We start from the raw sequence: 21871 nt of genomic DNA on the forward strand, positions 1-21871 counted from the left end.
AGAGTCTACAGGTTGGTCTATACTCTTAACTCATTTTTCTTCCTGGCTTCCCAGAATTAAAGCCTTAGAGTAACAGTTCTCAACCAGTGCGATTTTGTCCCCCACGGGACATTTGGCCAGGCCTAGAGGAATTTTCAGTTGTCACAATTAGGGAGGGGGTGCTACTAGCATCTATGAGGTAGAAGCTAAGGATGTTGTTAAACATCCTATAATGCATAGAGGACAGCCCTTCACAATGAAGAATTACCTGGGCCAAAATGTCAACAGTGCCAAAGTTGAGAAACTCTGTCTTAGAGAATATTTATAGGGAAAAGCAGAGCCTAAGATAGTTACCTATAAATCTACAGGGTGGAGTGAGACAAGGTAACCAGGCAGTAACTCCCCAGCTATTATGCCCACCTCAAATCCACACTCCCCTTTCTTATTTCTTGCGGTCTGTGACCTGACAATTATAAATTCTTCCTCTATTCTGCATCTGTTGATAAAGGGCGCCATGGGCAGGGGAAAAGAAGGCACCTCCTTTTTTGAATAAAGTGGCCTTGATTTTAGGGTTTCAGATCTGTTCCTTTAGATGGGTTGCCCAGTTGCTGACTCTGAAGGAATGTGTAAGGATAGAAATACCAGCCTTCACGTTTCCATTGCTGAATTCCTAATAGCTGAGAGTTATTCCTGACCGTATCATCTATGAGTCCTTCCTTTTATCACTGCTGTTTATAGCCTTATTTCCTTCCTTTGCTTTTCATAATGTCTTTCGAAGTGGAAGCTAATATGAATTTTGGTGCTCTCCAGCTCCTAACTCGTGTGTCTAACGCCATCAGATTGAATTAATTTGAACTATTAAGCATGAAGTACATATTACCATGGAGCTTATTCCAGATGTATTATTGTTAGTTTAATTGTTATGGCTAATCATTGACTATGGTTTTTCTGGGTGCCTGAAATAATAACAATAATAATACTCTTTTTTATAGTGCCTTTCATATGAGAATCTTGAAAAGCCTGCATCCTGGAACCACCTATTGTAAAATTGTCATTATCTGTGTGTTCTCATTTGGCTGAGGTTTGAGGAAGAATATGCCAGTGTATGATTTTAAAAGCCAAGAAAAATTTATATTCATGAATCATGCTTTTTCTTTTTTCTTTTTCTTTTTTTTTTTTTGCAATTTACCAGCATGGAAAAACAGGAGGAGAGGGAACTTAGCCCACTGAGATATTATTTCCAGAGAGCAATGCTGTGCCTTTTATAATAATTCTGTCGTCTTTGTGTTGGCTTAGTATCAGCTCTGACTTGGTAGGTTTTAATTTTAAATGATGCTCAGATTGAGACCTGCATTCTTCTTTGTCCAGCAGAGTAAGGCACTTTGGTTCAGTGTGTGTGTGTGTGTGTGTGTGTGTGTGTGTGTAAGGCCTTAAAAGAGATAAAGGTTCTTTGGATACTTCTCATTGCTTACATCACATTTTGAAAAGTTCAGAATCAGTGAGAAACATAGTATAATGCATCTGAATTTATATTTACATACACAGAGGGTTGGTCATTAGGAAGTGAAGGCCTATGAAAGTACAGTTTGGTCTCCTGATGCTCCAAATGTTTCAGTAGTGAAGGAGACAGAAGGTACGTTCAAGTGGTTCCCAGCCTACCTACTTCTCATAGCCTGGATGAATACTCGGGAGGTGAAACCTTTTTAACAGTAGCAATTAATTGCTCCCATAAAGCAATTGCTTCAAGGAAACAATTATGACAGGTTTTTAATGGAATCCTGATGAGTTTTGTTAAATCAACACTTAACCCTAAGGACCAGAATCATCTTCACATGTTACTGCATCGCCTCCCAACAGTAGTTCAGGCAACTTGGATTTCCCAAGAAAGGTTTCAGTTTGGCTTCAGTGATACATGGAGAGTTTCCACCATCTGGATGCTGTCAAGGGGCCCAAGGGAAATGAATTGCTGGACTTTCCTTACATGGATTCTTACCGTTGTTCCTCTCCATGGGAGAAGTGAGCGTCGACTCATGGCGTGAATAATGAGGACTCTTCTCATCAATCAGCATGCATTCCTCTGGAAAGCTGGGTGGCCACAGTAAGAAAAAGGGTAAAGCAGTTATTCTCCACTGTGGCAGCACACTGGAATCCCCACTGGAAGTTTTAAAGACCCTCAGGTGCCTGGGTCCCACCGCCAAAGATTCTGCTTTAATTGGTCAGGGGCAGAGCCTGGCCGTTGAGCAATTTAAAAGTTTCCCGGGTGATTCTAATTGTTAGGCACATCAAGCGTGACTCATTTTCAAAATACATAACAACTGGTCCAACACTGTGCTCTTGCTCTCTACCAGGCATTGTGCTAAATGTTTTACAGTCATCAATCCAACTGTTTATCACAATAGCCACATGATTGACCATTCATCAATTCATACATTTATTTATTCAACAAGTACTTACGGGGTGTAGGCAGTGGGCCAGGCAGTGTGTTGGTTATTGAGGAGGAGGGTCATGGAACATTTGTAGGATTAATGACATTTGAGCTGACATTTAAAGACTGAGGAGAAGTTAACCAGGCAAATAGGGGAGGGAAGGCACTGCAGGCAGGGAGGATGGCTTTTGCAAATGTACCGTGTTAGAAAGGGGGATGGCTAGTTCACGGAACAGAAGACAACAACCACAAAACAGTACTTCTGGAGCAGAGGAAGCTGGGAGGAACATGAGACAAGATAAGATGTAGAGGTGGACAGGTCTGGTAAAGGCTTTGGGCCTTTATTTTGAAACCAAATGGAAGCTGTGATTTCATTTGCATTTCCTACAAGATCTCTCTGTTTGCAATAAGGAAACAGATAAGAGAGAAGCAAGAGAGCATGCATTGTGATGACTTGGATGGACATTGTTATAGATCTGGACAGAAATGAGAATGACTTGGCCTAAGATAATGAAGGGAAAGAGAGGTGGGCATACTTGAATGGTATTTAGATGATAAAACCCTTCAGATTCAAAGGCGAGGAAAATGACTGCAATCTCCAACTTCACTATTATTTACTGTTATTACCCCCAATTTTCAGATGAGCTGATGAGAATTAGAGTGGTGCTTCTCAAATGTTAATGTGTATAGGGATCACCTGATGATCTTCTTAAAATGCAGATTCTGACTCAGTAGGTCTGAAATGAGGCCTGTGATTCTGCCTAATAAGCTCCAAATAATGCTGAAGCTGCTGGTCCATGGACCACACTTTGAGAATCAGGGGCTTAGAGAAGTGAAGTAATTTACTCAGGATGTGGTAGCATGGAGCCTGCACTCTTAACCATGTTTGCCCACTGCCAAAGCCCGTGATCTTAATCATAAACTCTATGTCTCCTGAAGGGTGGAGCTGTTGGTATAAAAAGTCAATTGGAGACAACCTGGGGAGGTTGTACACCAGGCTAAGAAATTTAGATTTCATCTGTAGGCAATTGACAGCCACTGAAAATGTGTAAGCAGAGAAGGGTCCAATCAGAAAGCTTGTATTACAGTTTCTGGATGTATTTCCTATGAGTATTTTGTTTGTTCTTTTTAGTGTAGTTCTCTTAGGTCAAATTGAAGTGCAGTTAAAGAAAAAAACCAAAGTAACACTCTGAACTTTGTAAGTAATAGGGATGGTTTATTAGATCATCTGCTCTGTAATGAGGGCAATAATTGGCTCTTATTTAGTGTTTCCTGCCCAATCATCCCAAGGCACTTTACTAATCATCATCTTTCTTCAGAGCTGAAGAAACCGATAGAGAGAGGCTAAGGGACCTTGATGTAGTGGGGCTGGCTGGTGGGCATGTGTTCATCATTTCTGTGGCATCTAGATTCTTCTACTACAGTTCAGGTATATACCTGAATATTTCACTTAACTGCTTTATATCAGTATCAGTATTTCCTGCCTGTGTCCCAGGGACCGCTAGGCTAATAAGAAACTAAATGAAATAAAGAAGTGTCAAAAATTTGGAAAATGCTGTATGCTTTATCTCCTTCTTGGAAAGGTATAAGGCACAGAAGGGCTCTGAGAAGTCCCACAGTAAAAGAATTTGTTTAACTCTGTATTACTCAGTGGTTTTCCAAACTAATCTGACCTTAGAATTACCACCGACTCTTTTCTCCCTCCCAACTCTTGACTTTCCATTCAACAGTTGTTCTGTCTGCTGGAGATTATGAAATGCTGGTCTGTCCTCACAGACAGCGACAGTCTTTGAATGCATCAATATCAGTTGCCTGGGCCTGCGTTCTTTTCTTGAGTGACTGGCAGATTTGGAGTTTTGGCATCTAAGACAACAGCATAACCTCGTTTTTACTTTGCTTTTATTTAAGCCAGGTGCCCTCACAGGTGTTAAAACTACATGTCCCTACTTCAGTGGTTAGCTGGAAGGAAAGTCACTGACTTATTTGCATGTTTCCCTGTTGTCTGGAAAGGGCAAATTGTGCTTTTGTTTTTCTTTGTTTCCACATGTTTAATTCTGTTCTGGCAGCCATATAATCTTCCTTCCCACTCTATTTCATGTAAAAGATTTGGAATAGGATCATTGCCAGACGTGACATTTACATTGAGCTATTTTTTTATGTTAAGTATATAACATGATACTTAAATAGTTTTAAACAGTCTGAGTTAATTTGCAACTTTGAAGGTAAACGAGGTACTTCCCTAGTGGTGCGGTGGTTAAGAATTTGCCTGCCAATGCAGGAGACACGGGTTTGAGCCCCGGTCAGGGAAGATCCCACAAGCCACGGAGCAACTAAGCCCGTGTGCCACAACTACTGAGCCCATGTGCCACAACTACTGAAGCTCGTGCACCTAGAGCCTGTGCTCCGCAACAAGAGAAGCCACCGCAATGAGAAGCACACGCACTGCAACTAAGAGTAGACCCTGCTCACCGCAACTAGAGAAAGCCCATGCACAGCAATGAAGACCCAACACAGCCAAAAATAAATAAATAAAATAAAACTTACAAAATTTAAAAGAAAAAGGAAGTAAATTAAATTTGTCTTTTTGCCTAAAGGAGCTAAGGATCTTGCATAAGATAAAGAAAACCTTTTTCTAAAAAAACAGTACCAGACTATGTATAGTTAGCATTCATATGAAACCAGAAAATTCTGGCTAAATAAGTTTTTAAGATGTTGGTGGAATAACATACATGGTGAGATACAATACCAAGCTAAGAATGAAAACTACCCATTCAGATAAAGATTCATGCAGATTAACTTAGGTTGGCCATGCCTTTTTTGCCAGAGAGATCCCATGTTTCCATAGAGGCTCTGGCACTCCCAAGCTGCAGACAGACCAGAGTCACCAAGTATCTTCTTGTCCATCTTTGCTGTAGATAAGTCACAGCATTCATCATGCTACTTCTGGGTCTGGAGTCAAGAGAAGCACAGGGTCTTTGCGTGTTAGCAGTCAAATAGGTTCTCTTTGGCCTTGACTCTATGGAATAGCATTGCTGCTGCACACGTGAGTGTGATCCTGAGAGGAAATCAAGAGGCTCTCAATACTAAGGACCAGATAGTGAACATTGCAAGAAAATGTGGATCTACCACCAGCCACTCATGAATTAACATGCCCAGGGAATGAGATATAACATGGTGACGAGAATTTCCCTTTGTCCCCAACTAATTGTTTTTTGTCAGATCCAGATTTTAAGTCTAGAATAGCACTTCTCAAAGTGTGATTCATGGACCCCTGAGGATGCTGAGACATTTTTAGGACACCTGCAAGGTCAAAACTATATTGCCATAATACTGTGTTGTTGTTTTTCTTTCTTGCTATGTTGACATTCGCACTGATGGTGCAAAAGCAATGGTGGGTAAAAGTGTAGCGTGAATAAAGGCAGTGGCACCAAAGTGTACTTTTGGTCTTTTATTTTTTACCACAGTGACTTACGGTTAAAAAAAATAATAAGCCAATTTCATCTAAAAATATCCTTGATGAAACAGTAAAGAGTATTAATTTAATTAGGTTTTTATTCTCAAAAACATCTCTTTAGCATCCTGTGTGCTGATATAGGAAGCATACATGAAGCATTGCTGCTGTGTAATGAAGTATAGTTGTTTGAGGAAAAAGCACTTGTATGACTGAATTGTAAGCTGAACTTGTTGCTTTTATATGGAACATTATTTTTTTCTTGAAAGAACGATTGACAGTTGAAATATGGTTATTCAGACTTCGATATTTGACAGGCATTTTCTCAAAAATGAGTAAAGTGAGCCTGTCACTTTAAGCCATTGGACAGCATTTGTTGCCAATGATCAAATTCAAGCTTTCAAGCAAAAATTAGAATTTTGGAAAACTTGTATCTGCCACCATGAACTTTACAGCTTCCCAGTACTTAAAGACTTTTCTGATGTGATCGATGGCGATATTAACAAACGTGATTCTTTTTTGGTAGCATGTAATGAAATGTGTCAATATTTGGAAGATCTGCCTAATTCAGTGAGCCAATGAATTCGACTAGAGCAATGCATGCTTTTACAAATTTTTGCATGGGGAAAGGATCCATTCAAAGTGCAACAGAGACCATGGATTTTCACATAATAGAGCACTAAAAGTTTACTGATACCGTTTCAGATTACACACTGCAACTATCTATTAAAGAAACTACCATTTGTCGAATTTTCATGCAGTATTAAAGAAAAACATCCACACTTATTTGAAAAAGCTATTAAAATAATTCTCTTGGGGAAAGGGGGTTGGGCAAGGTAGTGGCAGGGGATTAAGAGGTACAAACTACCATGTATAAAATAAATGTGGAAACAATGAAAAACTATAGTATATTCACATAATAAAATGCCATACAGACATTAAAAGTCTGGTTTTGAAGAATATTTGAAGATATGGGATAATGTCCACCAGATAATATCAGTGAATATAGTAGGATGAAAACATCATGATATGTATAATCAGATTGTTTTCCAAAAAGGTTGTTCCAATTTACATCCCCACCATCATCTTTGGGCATGCTTCTTTCCCTGCACTCTTGCCAACTGTGGGTGCTATTTTAAATAATATTTTCCAGTGAGACAGGGTAAAAATGTTATGTCATTCTTACATTAAGGAGACATTCAACAGGGCAGGCAAAAAGCAGTAATTGGCATTTCCAGAAGAGACTTGACTGTAATTGCTACATTGTAGGCAGAACTTTAGGCCACACTGACTACAGATGGGCTAACTCTGATTACTGACACCTGACAGCTACCAGGGTCTGGGAGAAAGTTCCAGAAACCAGAGAAGTGATTTGAGTCAAATTAAAAATAACCAAGAAAATCCCACTGTTGTCAAATTTAGCCATTTATAATTCATCCTTGGATAGATTAAATAAATACTATGTTAAGGTCATCTCTATCCATCTGTAAAATCCTCATATAAACATTTAAAGAGACTGAGAGGTAGAGAGAGAATGTATTCCTGTCAGTCTCCCATGTCTTAGAAACTTTATCATTATAAAGTTATAGTAGATCATAGCATTGTCTGTCAAGTGATTAAAATTGTCATCACGGTTTGTACCTTTTATAGTCTTTCCTTAGAGCATGTATGCAAAAGGTTTGCAGAATGCCTATGGGCTTTTTGGAGCCACTAAAGGGACTTGTTGCCTGTTTCCATTCCCTGCCACTCACCACAGATGTGCCAGTCATGCCTACCTTAATCTTTTGTCATAGTCACACTGCAGTTGGGTAGAATATTGAAGGAAATGTCAAAAATGTAGCCATGTGAAAAGAATCAGAAGGCAGTGTTGTTATTCAGAGTTTGCTTCCGGCTTGGGCTTCTGTCTGCATGGAGCAGGCTGGATGTCTAATTTCAGCAGTGTAATTAATTCTCGGACAAGATGAGAAAAGATGTAACTGCCACATTAGTATACACTTGGATGTTGCTTCACTAATTCATGTACTTATTTTCTTTGCGATTTCATCTGAAAGCATCTTTTGAGGGCTTTTTGTTGTTGTTGATTTTTTTTTTATATTTTGAATGATGAAAATGGACAAAAACAGAATTCAGCAAAATGTAAATGAATCAGAGCAAATGGGATGCAAGAATATATTGTGCAGATCCGGAATGGAAATAGAGATATTTGTTCTTCCTTTTTTTGAGGAGAATCATAAAACTTCCCATGGTGCGTCAGACAGTGTGTTTTATATTCTCTATTCCCAGACGTTTAGAAAGTGACAAAAAGCTTTTTAAAAATGTGGAAGTTATTATTGTGCATTCTGACAGTAAATAAGTGTGTATTCTAACACAGAGATTTGTCCTCTAACCCTGATACGATGTTTCACACCACTGTGAATTTCTTCTTTTTAAAATATTGATTTCACTTTTAATGTTTTTGCTTTTGAGCTTTTTTCTATAGTGTAGCCTCTTCTTAGAATTATGATGATATCCCAGATGCAGATTTTAAAAACTATTCTGGACTGAATCGTGGAAAATGGCTATTGTCTTTTGAATAAAAGATATTAGGGCCCGGCCATGCATTGTTGAGATATATTTTTGAGAATGATGTAACAGAAAAAATATACTTCTAATATATTTTCCTTTAAAGGAAAGATTATTTTCAAACCTTATTGTATAACAGAGGCCACACTATTAAAATAATTAACTAGGACTTGCTGGGATGGGAGAGCAGAGGATAGATTGAGGGTGAATGTGCAGGAAATGCATGAATAGCTTCTTAATTAAACTGTAGAATGTTTAGGCTCCTTTCTATAGTTATGTTCTGAATTTTAAGTTTTTGCCTATATGTGTGTATACTGTTTACAACTACATGAATATGTTCTTCAAAGGCTTGCACATATTTACTGGAAACTATGAATTTCAAAATTTTATTTCTCTCTGAGGGATCTAGTAATGGCACAAAAACACCATAGCCAAGTGGTCCTTAGAGACCAACATTGAATTTCAAACTTTAGTTCAATAGAATTGCTTTTTAGGAAACAAAATACATTAATACATTTGCTCCCATCATGTTTCTCTTTCTTCTCTTATTTTTGTAACTCTTTTCTTGTAACCCTTGTGGTGACCAGTCTTCACTTTATTAGCCTTTCAGCCTGGCTGTGCAAGAGGGCAAAGGTCCTCATTTCACTCTGGTCTCCATTTTCTGATCCGTAAAAGAGGGTCATTGATGGTCTTTAATGTCCCTTTCATCTCTAGAGTTCTATGTTTATGTCTACTTCCTCTTTTATCCTGCATTCATTATAGACTTACTATGAGGATAAAATACAAAAAGTATCATGAAAGTAGTTTGAAAATTGTAATGCACTCTAGAAATATAAAGTATAACTGTTGCTATCCTGTATCATTTTCTGTGATTGTTCTTATGTATACACAAGACTGCATTTTTCCAGGTGTGTAGTATATTAATCCTAAAAACATTTTCCACAGTGGGATTAATACAGTATGTATTAAAGAACCACTCATGGAATGGTTCATTCGTAAGCCAGGGACTGTTTCACTCTTGGATAGAGTAGCAGTCATTTGAATCTCAGCACCTACTTTTAGGTATTTCAGGAGGCTAAAGTATCTGAAAGGTAAAGGTGAAGTATCTAAAGATAAAGGTAAAGGTAAAGGCTGGTGTCTGAAAGATAAGAATATATTCCCAGTCTTCCAGACAACCCATCAACAAGCAGTTGATGAGTTGATGGTCAGTTTTGAGAACACTGTTTTTGAAAAGTAGCTATAATGATTTATCAGAGGACTAGCCAGTAGACCTGTGACTGAATTGGACCACTCTGTTCTCCCATTTGATTTGTGTTTAAAATCCTGTTGGACTGGTGTTGAAGAAATTGAGATGCAAAAGCTAATTGCAAAAAAAGTTTCATAGTTGTTTTTAATGTCTCTTTGTGCCTAGAGCAAACTCTTGATCCACGTAACAATAACCCCTTGAAATGCCATTTAGATTGGAAGTGCTGATGCAACACTAATGATTTTAGAGCAAATATGTTACTCTAATTTCCTCCATGTGCTATGAATAAAAGAATATTAGTAGAAAGTCTGAGTTGTAAAGAAAATTGTTTCTTAGAAATATTGAAGATATTTTAAAATGCGTGCAGGTATAAAGGAAGAGTGATTCTTTTAAAAAAATTTTTGTCAGGTGTTTCAAAAAATGAAAGCTTTATTGTAGCTTAATGGAAATGTCAAGAATTTTTCTGCATAGTTCTTTTAAGACTCCAGAAGAGTACCAAATGACTTGAGGACCAGCCATCTGGGTTTTATCGTGACACAATCCTGATGATTCACACGAAAACATTCCCTATGGGTTTCTTTAGTGGTTCTAACCAGGGATAAGAGCTACTTGTGTGCTCTTGACTGAGTAGTGGTTCTTTTCCTTCTTTGAGGATTGTCCTCTTTTGATTCAGTCCACATGTAGTGTTGTGGAAGGAAAGCGGTATGTACTCTCCTAGGTTCTTGGTCAACTCTTTCAAAAGATGCTGATATCGTTAGATTTTTTGAAAAAATTCTATAGCCATTCATTTGAAAATCTAGAAATAGAGATTCTTTAAGAATGTATACAATATCAGTATTCACGTAAGAAAAGTAAAAAATTTTAATAATAATAATCGTAGAAGAAAATAGAAGATTGTTAAAGATATACCACTAAAAAAGGCACCAGGCCCAAATAGTTTTACAGCTAAATTAAGTCTAAGCTTTAAAAACATATACTCCCTATGGTTATCAAACAATTAAGACTATAGGGAACGAAAGAAGGGGCCTCAATTGATTGTACAAATCTAGCATAACTTTACATCAAAACCTAATATAGATAGCTCTAAAAAGATATTTTGTACCACTTTTATTTTTGTATACAGAAATATATAAATTAAAAAGTAGCAACTAAAGTCTATCTGCTTATAAAAGTATAATAAAATATTTGAAATCAGGTTTATTTCAAAAATTATCAGCTGCTTCAGGATTGGAAATTTATCTATACCATTCATCACATTAGCAGATTAAAAGAAAAAAATAATATGATTATAAGAATACACACTTTGTTAGTTTCATAGGGCTGCTATAACAGATTACCAAACTGGGTAACTTAAAACAACAGAAATGTTTTTCTCTCACAGTTCTGGATGCTAGGTGTCTGAAATGTTTTTCTCTCACAGTTCTGGATGCTAGGTGCCAGCAGGATCAAGGTCTCTCCTAAGAGTCTAAGGGATGATTCTTCCTTGCCTCTTTCTAATTTCTGGTGGTTGCTGGCAGTCCTTGGTGTTCCTTGGCCTGTAGACACATTACTCCCTTATCTACCTTTGTTATCACATGGAGTTCTCCTTGAATATTGATGTCTCTATTTTCTCTTCTTAGGAGGACACCAGTCATTGGATTAGAGCCCACCCTAATCCAGTATGACCTCATCTTAGTTTAACTAATTACATATGCAAAGATCTCATTTCAAAATAAGGTTACCAGGTGGCCATAAATTTTGTGGGGACTCTCTTCAACACAGTACACATGCCAAAAAAGAATTTGATAAAATTTATTAGGAATTTCTAATAACTCTGTAAATAAAATGAGCATAGTAGGAAGTTAATGAAGCATAATAAAGAATATTTATAAAAAAACATCATCACATTACATTAAACAGTGAAATTTAAAATCCATTTCTTGTAAGACCAGGAAAAAGGCAGGGGGATATTTGCTGTCAACACTGTTACTTAGCACTGTGTTGTGGGTTCTATATGATGTAATTAAACAGTAAAATTAAGCAATATAAATATTGGAAAAAATCAAACACAGTTATCTTCATTTTCAGATGATATGAATTTGTTGCTAGAAAACTTAAGACTCTGTTACAGACTATTACTAAGAAAACATATAAGCTGGATGGCCATAAGGTAAGTATATAAAAAGCAAAGCTTTTTATACCTTCAATAACCAGTTGCATAGACATAGAAAAAAATTCATTTATGTGAACAAAAAAATATAAAATTCTTAGTAATAAACTTAACAAGAAAAGAAATAGTCATACTATATTTTATAATATTTCCAAATATTATAAGATGTCATTCCTTTCTAAAATAACACATATGTTAATGGAATTCCAGTCAGAATGGCAACAGGTTTTTATTTTGACTCTTCCTTCTAGACATTAAAACTTAATATAAAGTTGCTGTTATAAAAACCGTATGTTATTGGCCATGAGAAAAATTGGTCACTGGAGTAGAAAAAAGAGTCAGAAACCAATCAAAATATGTAATAATGAGTCAAATATATAGTAAAACTGGCTTTTTCACTCAGTGGGAAATGTATGTCTATTTAAAAAATGATGCTTTTAATATGTAATTTATAAATGATATACTTCTGTTTTCACTGTAAAATTTTTTAAAATTTCAGATGAATTAAAGATATAAATAATATAAACATAAGAAAACTAGGAACTCTCCTATACATTGATGAGATAAAGTTATACACCATATTTGAAAAACTGGCTAAAGGTATTAAGTTGCAGTTCACAAAAGGGAAAACTTAAGTGACCAAAGACTTAGGAAAATCTGCTCAACCTCACTAGTAGTCATGGAAATACAAATTCATATTATAATGAGGAAGCAAAAAAGTTTTCATACCCTGATAGATCTGGCAGTAGCTATCAAAATTAATGGTATACCTGCTCTTTGACACTGCACCTCTACTATTGGGATTCTTTATCATATAAAAATGTCTAGTCAAGGATGCGTGCTGCATTGTTTGTAGTGGCAAAAACAAAACAAAGCAAAACAAAGCATTAACCAAAAAATAACTCATTAATGGGGAAATTATTGAACATATTTATAACTGTACTATGGAATATTTTGCAATGAATAAAAATAATTAGGTAGATCTATATGTGATATCCAACGTGTCCATGATAAAGTAAGTAAATAGTCATTTGGTTGAGTAATTGAGAAAGTATGAGCCCATTAAAATGAAAAAGAGAAGAGTAGCTCTGTATACAAATCTATGTTTGTATATATTTTGTATGAAGCTAGAGAAAGATGTAGAAGGATGAACAAGTAACTGTTTGTATTTTTTGTTTTTGTTTTTTATTAGTTACCATGGGAAAATGGGATTGGGAATAGAGCTGAGGAAAGTATTGGTTTATTTTACATGTGTGTGTGTGTGTGTGTGTGTGTATGTGTGTTTTTATTTAATTTGTTTAAGCAGAAACATATTTGTTAACATACATATGTATGTGTCTATTTGTTTTGCTGAGGATATATTATTTTTAAAATATTTATTCTCTTCAGCATTTTTTTGTTTTTGCTTTTATATGTGTGTGGACTTATCTTAAATCCTCATGGTTTTATTGTATTTTAAGATAACGCTTTTACCTCTTTAAAAAATGGGCAAAATATTTGAATGGTAATTCACAAAGGAGAAGATACAAAAACACCAATAAAACTTTCAGCTTCATTAGTGATCAAAACAATGATAAGTAGAGCAATAATGAGATTTTGTTCAGATTGTCAATTGTCCAAGAAGTTGATACTTTTCAATGTTATACAGAGTTTATGGTATTAAACATTGAGTATGTACAACACTTCTGGAGGGCAGTTCGGCAATATTAACTTAAAAACTTTGGTAATGTTCATACTTTCCTGTCCAGCCATACAACTTACAGAAAGTAATGCTAAGGAAATAATTGTAAAGATTTGCACATGGATGTTCACTACAGCTTTGTGTATAATAATGAAAAAAAGCTGTAAATCTCTATATTCATAAATAGTTGAGCATTTAAATAAATTCACTTACAGGTTGTATTACAACTGTGTACACACATACAGCCACACGTACAAAGTTACATAGTTATAATGAAAATTCATGAACGATGATGTAAATCTCCATTTGTCCACTGAAGCAAACATTGTGGGCAACATTCGTTATTTACTGGAATGGCAGGCAACATTCCCTTTCCACACATTTATGACATAGAGAGATATGTATAAAATAGTTGATTCCAGTTGTTACATAGTATGATCCAATCTTTATATATATTTATGCATTAAAATGAATGAAAATATACACGCCAGACTGTTAGCAGTGGTATTCTCTGGGTAATGTGATAATTATTTTTTATGTTTTCTTGTATTTTTTTTAACTTCTGGAAATGTGCTTGCTGTCCTTTCCCTAATCATTGAATCTCTTAAGACATTCTGATTAAATAATAAAAAAAAAAGACATGAAAGACCAAATTGGAAATGTTTAAAAAATTAAGAGGGGCAGGGGGAACACTAAAACAAGGTAAAAAATATATATAGACTCAGTGAAGAAAACACTGCTGTTAATAGTCTCAGAGTACAAGCTGTTAGTTGATAATATAAGGCCTAAGGAGAGGCCTTTGGAAGGTCTGTTTTGAGTCTGTTGTTACTTAAACACTTGACCTTTCTGAATTAGCTCTCCTGCCATAGACAGCTTAACAAGGGGTCCTTCGCTACTTGTTTGCTTTATCCCATTTGTTTGGGGGTGGGGTTTCCAGTTTTTCTCCAGGGAGTAAATGACTTCATGTAGCTAGTTCTCAAACACTTATCTGGGAAGCGGCACACCCTTCTGCTAGAAGGCAAATGTCATGACTGAAGGCATGGGGACAGAGCCTGATTGATATTCCTTAAATGCCTCTTTTATGTTCTAGAGGCCAAATCTGCATTCTTTTGAGTGGTGTAGAATGTCAGTACAAATGCTCTTTCTATGCTGAACCTGGTGGAGAGGGAAAAAAAAGACACATTCCACTTCTTTATTTAGAATTTGCTTTGAGAACTGGCAAGCACTGTTTGAAAGGTCATCCCATTTCAAGTAGCAGATGGATAGGAAAAAAAGACTGGCTTTTACAAATAATTTAATTGAATCCTCCTTGCCATTTCTGCAGGCAATTCAGGATATTTTTTAAAGCATTGATCCATAATTATCTTTCAGAGTGGTTACTATTGTTAGACAGATGTGTAATTCTTCATGTATGAGGGAGCGATATAGCATCCATTTTACCTATTTGATTGTCTTTTCCTTTCCTGTGCAAACAAATGCATGTAATAAAAGGCAAATCATTGCTTAAAAAAAAAGAACAGCTTAAATTTTTTTCAGATTTGTTTCTGACTTGAAGTTCTCCTTTCTTAAAGGCATGACTGTATTTATAAGGGTCAGCTTCTTTGCCTTCCTATAAGCAAACTATAACTTGCATCTATGTAGCCTACTTTTGTTTATAGTCCCTGGACCCAAGAACCCTGGGGGATGGTCACAAGCTATGAGACACAGATTTATCATATTAATAGAATATAAAACAAGAATGACCACGACTTCTAAGAACACATTATATCTGTGGTTTATTTTGCCCTTTTTAAAAAAAAAAAAAAGTTTTTGTTATCTAACTGCTATTCTGATTAGGGTAAGTTTGCCAGATAAAATTAAGGACCCCCAGCTAAATTTGAATTTCAAATAAACAGTGAATACTTTTTAATATTAAGTATGACCTATGTAATAGACTAGAGAGTCACCTCAGAATAGAATATCCTATTTAAATAAAATTGTGACATATAATTGATATAAGTAAAGTATATAAGACATGTATGTGCAGTTCAATGAATAATTATAAATGAACACTCATGTCAAGGTTTACTCAGGTCAAGACATAGAATATTTTCTGTGTTCTGAGTCCCAGGAAAACCCTCCCAATCTCAGTCCTCTCTCTGATGACATTAGAGGTAGTCATTATCCAGTTCTTTGCAATAATCATTTCCTTTCATTTCTTCATAATTTTATCACCAATAGGTATACTTCTAATCACTATAAGTTTTGCATATTCTAAATTTCATATAAATGGAATCACATTGCATTCATCTTTTAAAAGTAAAATATTAATAATTCAAACCAATTTGGGGATAAATACTAGTGCTTTCTCTCCATAAAATTATGAAGTAGACAACCGTGTTAAGCTTGAATGTACTTGGGTTTGCTATGTAGCAAAGACTGAAGGGTAGTTATTTAAAAGAAATCTTAATGAGTTTACTGACTTAACGATGCCAAAGATATTTGCATTTTTAAAATACTCTCCCCTCAGACTGTTCTCCCAAGCCTCATTGATTTTCCAGAATGTTGGGCCAATCCAGTGGTATTTTCACTGGGTTTCAGTTTCATTGATATCAGTGGAGTAAATCACATTGCCAATCTATCTAAGGTCATAATGTTCAGCCATAAATGGATAAAGAGCCTTTTGATTTATTATTCATGTAGATAACAATACTCAGAATGATGAGGGAACATTCCCTTTTATATCATAAATTTTGTCTGGTGACATTTAAAAGATGTCTTCCAGTGCCCAGACCTCTGATCCATGGCCTCTCTTTCCTTTTGTAAATGGCATCATATTGTGCTTTCCTCATTTCTCCTTAATCTCCTTAATGCTGAAGATGGCACATTTTCCAGGTTGCTTTGAAGAGCAACCATCATGAGAGCAAAATTAATAAAAAGCAATTTAAAAACAGATTTCTGAATGTTCTAGGAAATAGGCAATTTTGCATGGCAAGCACTTGAACTCAGGGGTGATTTATTATTCATTTGACTGTGGTGAATATTCATGACTTGCATGTTAAATTAGAATTACTGAGATTTTTGTTTACCCTAAAGAAGTTTGGGAATGTATGTCTTTGAATTTATTGAAATTCAGAGAATTTTCTACCTAGAAGGAACCTTAAAATGATCTGGTAAAATTCTCTAGATAATGTGTATAAAAACATTGAATGTTTTGTAAAAACTGGACTGATATAGATATTTTTATGAGGGCTCATTGATATAGGACCACGGTTTGTTTCCTTCTTTCCTTTTCTCCTGCCTCCTTCCTTCTCTCTCTACTTCCCTTCCTTTTTATTTGCTTTTCCTTTTCCTGTTTTTTCTAATACAGCAGGAACCTTTACTCAAAGGAAATCTTGCCCAAAAGCTCAATATGTAAAATAGAGTTACTGTACTCTATTTTACTCTACCACATGGACCTCCCCCCAGAGTACCCTACAGAGACCTTGGTTTTCCATGATCACAGTTTTAAAACTGAAGAGAGCCGAATAATTTATTAATCAACATATTATATGCCAGATGCTCTTTTAAACATTTTACAAATATTAACTCACTTAATCCTCAAAATAACCCTGGTATGATTATTATTATTACTCTCATTTTACAGATGAGGAAAGTGAAGCACAAAAGAGTTAATAAGTTGCCTGAGATCATACAGCTATTAAATGGCAGAGCCTAGACAGTCTTCTTCCAGAGTCCCTGTTCTTACCCAGAAGGCTTTGCAGCTTCTCCTTAGCAGCCGCAGTTATATGCAGCTATTATTAGGTGTTAGGCACTGTGCTAGGAGCTTTACATGTTTTAGCATAGCTGATGCTCTGAAAGTAGCCAAAGAGGTAACAGTATTATCCCCAGTTTACAGATGCAGGAAATGAGGCATAAGAGAGTTACATAGCATTCCTGTGAGGGGCAAGGCCAGGATTTGAACCTTTGTAGTTTGACTTCAGAGCCCATGCTCTTAACCACGTGTTTCATAGGCTCCCATAAAAGTGAAAATATTTGTTTTTAAAGAGTTGTGATGCTTTTCATTTTCCTTCATGCTGGGTTCACATTGGCTAACACTACCAAGAGAATATCTATATTTTGAGGAGCCCACCAGTTACCTCTACCAGGGCAGGGTCATGCTCAGAAAAAATTTAGTATCTTAGTGTTCCTTACTCATATCCTAATGTTTCTCAAATTTGCCTTCTGGTCCTTCCCAAATTAGCCTGCTTAATTTTTGCAGTATTCTTTGCAACTCGACTAAGCAATGAATGCCATCAAGTAATCATACTTATCTGACAAAGACTAATGGCTCTCCTCCTAGGTCAGTCTATCTATGTTTTGACTTAATCCTCCTGGAGATACAAAGTCTTTGTCTTGTTTGATGATTGCAATGGTAGAAATATTAGACCCTACTGCAGACTAATAGTAGAGGACCTTTCTCTTGATTCAGTGCTGGTCCAGCTAAACAACTATACGTCCAGAACAGTTGTGTCCAACATACAAGGATAAGGTGATTCTTATAGTAGGAGCAGTGAGAAGCCTGATGGTGTAAGATCTAGTACATGTGGATGAATGAGTTTATGCTATTCACTGAACTGTGTTGTGCTTTGGCCCTTTATCTGCTGTGCAGAAATTGTTCAGGGCAAACAAGGTCATGTGAAGAGTACTGGCTGCCATGTGGCCTTCAATACTGGCAAGGTAGAAAATGGTGCTGTGTTAACTCTGTAATAATATGTTTCTTTTAGGACAGTATAGTTTATTCCTTAGAGCTTAATATACCTTTGTCGATTTCCTCTTAATATTTACCCATGACTTTAGCCTCTTGACTAAAATCTTGGGTAAACATGGTGATTTCCAGAGACGAGTGAGTAGAGAGATACCTACTTGGGCAAATCAAGATATATGGAAATCTCAGTCTTAGTAGCCTCCTATTTAGAGAGAGAGAAACATTTGAAAATGTGATCTTTTACTTCTTCCCCAAGGAAAAGTAGTGCTGCACAAAATTAAAATAGATAGGCCATGGTTCTACCAATGTAAAGGAAAAAGAATTCTTGTAGTTAGAAAAACATGTTCCCTGTATATAAAACTATAATATCTCAAGTTTGTATTCATGCATGAAGGAGTGAGTTAGTAGGATCAGCACGTTACCCAAAAAGAGATTGAAGAATACATGAAATTAAATTAATGCCTGATAGTAGCCTCTAATATATAACTTTTCCCAATTTGCTATAAAAATACTCTTTCCTCCTTCTAGTCATATCACAATGGAAACAGGTGAAATTGTTCATTTTAGTTTCACCAAACTTCTAGTTAGTAGATTCCTCTATAGCAAAGTACTTTTTTGAAGCACCACTGTTAATGCAGACTTGGATTTCTACATTCATGTTGAGAATGCAAATAGTGATTGACCAAAGAGATGGTCATGTATTAGTTTCTTATGGCTTCTGCAATAAATTACCACAAACATGGCGGCTCAAAATAACACAGATTTATTATTTTAAAGTCCTGGAGGTCAGAAGTCTGAAATGGACTTGGATTTCATCAGGGTAAAATCAAGGTGTTGGTGGGCTGAATTTCTTTCTGGAGTCTCTGGAGAGAATCTGTTTCCTTCCCTTTTCCAGCTTCTAGAGATTGCCCACATTCCTTGGCTTGTGGCCTTCCTCCATGTTCAAAGCCAGCAATAGCCAGTTGTCTTTCTCATATTGCATCACTCTGACTCTTCTATCTCTCTCTCTCTTCGTATTTAAGGACCCTTGAGATATATTGAGTCCAGCTGAGTAATAGTGGAATATCTGTTTTAAGGTCAGATGATTAGCAGCCTTAATTCCATCTGCCAACTTAATTCTTCTTTGTCATGTAAACCTAGCATCACAGATTCTAGAGATTAGGATGTAGACATTATTCTGCCTACTACATGCGACTGTAATATTTTTGGAAGTACGTTTGTCAATATCTGTCATAGTTAAATTTCCATAGCTATACTAAAAGTGAAGGGGGCCTTGTGGATTCTTGGGGTTTTTTGTTTGTTTGTTTGTTTTTCTGTATTCCGATTGGACATAGATATAGGCAGTGGAGCTAGAAGATTCTACATAAACCCAAGGAGCTCCACTAGATGGAAAACCTGCTAGAGACTGGGAATTGGGATATAAGTTCTGTAATCTAACTTATGATCCACCAGTAGGGGATTCAAGTAAAGACACATAAGTAAAGACAATCGTCATCTCTTTCTTAACAAACACTGGCTCTTTCATGATAAACTAAAAATCTAAAAATCATGATGGACACAAAAAAGAGAACAGTGTCTGAGAGACTCAGAGTAACAGTTGACCTCCCAGGATGATTTGCCACGGGAATATGAAAGAATTTTTAGAAGTTCAACATCCTCAATAACTTTAAGATACAGAAAGATAAACAAGAGAATAAGTTTAGACTAAAAGAAAGCAGGATGATTAGAAAAAGAGACAGGTTAGTCAAGAAAACATGGTAAAGAAACCAGAATGCCAAGTTAGAATATGCATTAGAAGCTGAAAAAAAAATTATCATTTAAAATATATGTATATCACTATTGTTGAAGGAAAATTGTTATATTCTATCAAAATGAAGAAGAAAAGAACAATAAAAATTAATGAAATAGAGAAGATTAAAAATAGAGAAGACAGAGATCATAGACTTAAACACTAGACAAAATCTAAGAATTATAGATGTTCCTGAGGCAGCAATAATTGGAACACAAGGAATAAACAAAAATTAATAAAAGTTCTTTTGGGGTAAAATAAAAACAAAACCAAGAAAGCTTCAGAACTCAAATTGAAAGGACTTCCCATACTCTAGGCAACATTAATCAAAAGGGTTCCATACCATCACAAATTGGCAATTTTTTCTTTTAAAATTACAATAATAAAGAAAAAAAATCCTTTAAATATGCTGGCAAAGAAAACAATTTACCTTACAAAGGAGCAACAATCAGACTGCCCTTTTTTTTGTTTTTAAATTTCACACATATATAATAGGTGCTCTTGCTATAAAATCTATAAAAATTTGCTTGGAACAGTTTACAGGAGTGTACCCAAGAAAGGTAAATATAGTCAAGTTGTCTTTCACTTGAAAAAGTAACAGAAAGAAATTCTCAAATATGCAAGAAAAAAGAAAACATAAAACCTCTTTACTAGGGAAATGGCTTAAGGATATAGGCCAGGTCAGTGCTACTCAAAGTGTGGTTCAGGGTTCAGTAACATCAACATTATCTGGAAACTAATACAGATTCTCAGGTCGACCCCAAACCCCCTGAAGCTAAATTTCTGTGGATGGAATGCAGCTATTTCTGTGTTAACAGTTTTTCTAGGAGATTCTTACATGCATTAAGATTCAGGAAGCACTGGGCTAGGTGAAAGAAAACAAACTTAAGAATTAAGTAACAGAAGTAAATGATATTAAGAAATTGACCATTAATACTGAAACCAATTAAAAGTGATATTTAAATAACTGTAACTTTAATTATAACACTGAATACAAATGTAAAACTATACTTTTGAAAGACAAAATATGTAATATAAAATAATGCTTAATCAGTATTAAGTATTTAATATTTTAATATTTAATACTAAATAATGGTATTATCCAAGATCAGATTTACAGAGTCCAGAAATAAAACTGATAAATCCTCCCTTTTGTTAGGGGTAGACTCAATAATTTCTAGTATTCAAAAGTTTCAGGGTTTACTTAATTATTCAACAAACATCAGAGAAGCAAGAAGAACTACAATCCTGCAGCCTGTGGAAGAAAAAACACATTCACAGAAAGATAGACAAGATGAAGAGGCAGAGGGCTATGTACCAGATGAAGGAACAAGACAAAATCCCAGAAAAACAACTAAATGAAGTGGAGATAGGCAACCTTCCAGAAAAAGAATTCAGAAAAATGTTAGTGAAGGTGGTCCAGGACCTTCAGGAAAAGAATGAAGGCAGAGATCAAGAAGATGCAAGAAATGTTTAACCAAGACCTAGAAGAATTAATGAACAAACAGAGATGAACAATACAATAACTGAAATGAAAACTACACTAGAAGGAATCAATAGCAGAATAACTGAGGCAGAAGAACGGATAAGTGACCTGGAAGACAGAATGGTGGAATTCACTGCTGCAGAACAGAATAAACAAAAAAGAATGAAAAGAAATGAAGACAGCCTAAGAGACATCTGGGACAACATTAAACGCAACAACATTCGCATTATAGGGGTCACAGAAGGAGAAGAAGAGAGACAGAAAGGACCAGAGAAAATATCTGAAGAGATTATAGTCGAAAACTTCCCTAACATGGGAAAGGAAATAGCCACCCAAGTCCAGGAAGCGCAGAGAGTCCCATACAGGAAAAACCCAAG

At 35.8% G+C, this 21871-nt stretch overlaps 1 protein-coding gene across 10 annotated transcripts in view; it reads left to right on the forward strand.

Annotated features, from left to right (window-relative positions):
* Positions 1 to 21871, forward strand: part of FHIT (fragile histidine triad diadenosine triphosphatase) — a 1449512-nt gene that overhangs the window by 504513 nt on the left and 923128 nt on the right. The gene's annotated exons all lie outside the window — the stretch shown is intronic.

The sequence above is a fragment of the Leucopleurus acutus genome, assembly GCF_964270905.1.
Source record: "Leucopleurus acutus genome assembly, chromosome: 10".
Taxonomy (NCBI): Eukaryota; Metazoa; Chordata; class Mammalia; order Artiodactyla; family Delphinidae; genus Leucopleurus; species Leucopleurus acutus.